The sequence below is a fragment of the Oryzias melastigma genome, linkage group LG19 (genome assembly GCF_002922805.2).
Source record: "Oryzias melastigma strain HK-1 linkage group LG19, ASM292280v2, whole genome shotgun sequence".
Lineage (NCBI taxonomy): Eukaryota > Metazoa > Chordata > Actinopteri > Beloniformes > Adrianichthyidae > Oryzias > Oryzias melastigma.
The window spans coordinates 23,361,859-23,363,449 of NC_050530.1; positions in this window are offsets into that span (position 1 = coordinate 23,361,859).

A 1,591-nucleotide genomic window follows, 5' to 3' on the forward strand; every position below is an offset into this window, starting at 1 on the left:
GTAGGGGTGATAGCATAGACTCAAGCTGCAGTAGTGGTGATAGCTTAGACTCAAGCTGCAGTAGTGGTGATAGCTTAGACTCAAGCTGAAGTAGTGGTGATAGCTTAGACTCGAGCTGGAGCTGCAGTAGTGGTGTTAGCTTGAATGTCAGCTAGCGCAGCTCTAAGCTTCGTCAAATCGTCTTCTAGATGTTCAACTCTGCTTGTTGCAGAATTACTACTGATTTGCATTAGCTGTTTTGCAGTAGCTTTGTGATTATAGTCGCTTGTAAACAACTTTGAAAAGAGGAAGAGTTGAGGAGAGTGGAAGACACGTGTCTGATCGCTTGTGAACCGGAACAAAACTTCAACTATTTGTGAAAATGAGCACTAAAGCTGCATGTCTAAACTTGAAGCATGTGTATGCGAGGAAACTATAACATCACCTGAGTACTGGTGTTATATTTCCTTCCAGTGCACATTCAGTTGTTATATCCAGACTTCACTAATACAAGGTAAGTTTTGCACTGGACCCCTGCTGTGTTCTGTGATACCTTACTATCAAGAGCATTCACTATTGCAAGCATAAAGTGCTGAGCAAAAGGCAGTGATTTCTTATGATGCTCAATTTCCTTCAGTTAAACATAAGAAAGACTGTAGAACTGGACTGAAGCTGTCATCCAATCACTGACAAAACGATCAAGTCTGATATGTTTCTGGCAAGTTACAACTGTTGAAGCGTTGCCAGTTTAGGTGACTTTTTAACACAAAACAAGTTGAGAATTTCACCAAACTACTCTCAGATGCCTCAGGCAGCCCTGTGATGCTTTTTCTGTTCTTTGGTTGTGTGTTGTTTCAGATCTGAAGTCAGTGTGTTATGACATGTTTTTAAAGTCAACCAGACCTACTATTCACAGTCTGCTTTCCTGCTTCAGACTGTTGTTCTGGCTAATTGTTTGTCAACTTTTTATTTATTTATTGTCCTTAAAACAATTTAGAAGTATTTTTTTTACAGTTTCACAGAAATTATTCTGTTGCCTCCTTTCTGGCGAACTTGGTGTGCAGCTGTGTGTCCTTGGTCAGTATTTATTCATGTAAGTTTGTTTGTCTTTGAAATGTTCTTAATTCCACACATGATCCTTTGTTTTGTCAGTCGGATGTGACGACCCTGCAGGAAGCACTGAGCAAGATCTATTTCTGTTTGGTTTTGTACATCATGCAAATATAGAGGATTGCAGCAGGTTCTCCACACTTTTAAATAGGGAATTGAAGTGAGACAAAGGATTTCAAGGAAATGTGATCTGTCCAGTTTTGTGTGCATTAGAGAGAAACATTCATCCAGTATAAATGAAAAAGAAAACAGGGAAAATGAACTGCACAGAAATACCTGTTGAGAGGATTTTAATTTTTTGGAACAAGAGTTGGAGGAGATCTGATGTACACTACTCAGTCTATCAAGTATGAGTGGTCTTTTCCCACTGTATGAGGAACACACTAGATTTATTTTAATCACAATGTAACAGTAAGCCGTGCATTTCACACCTAGGCCTTCAGTAGTGCTCCATCTGAATCAATCCAACCCTCATTAACTATTTTATGGCAATAAAACGTCT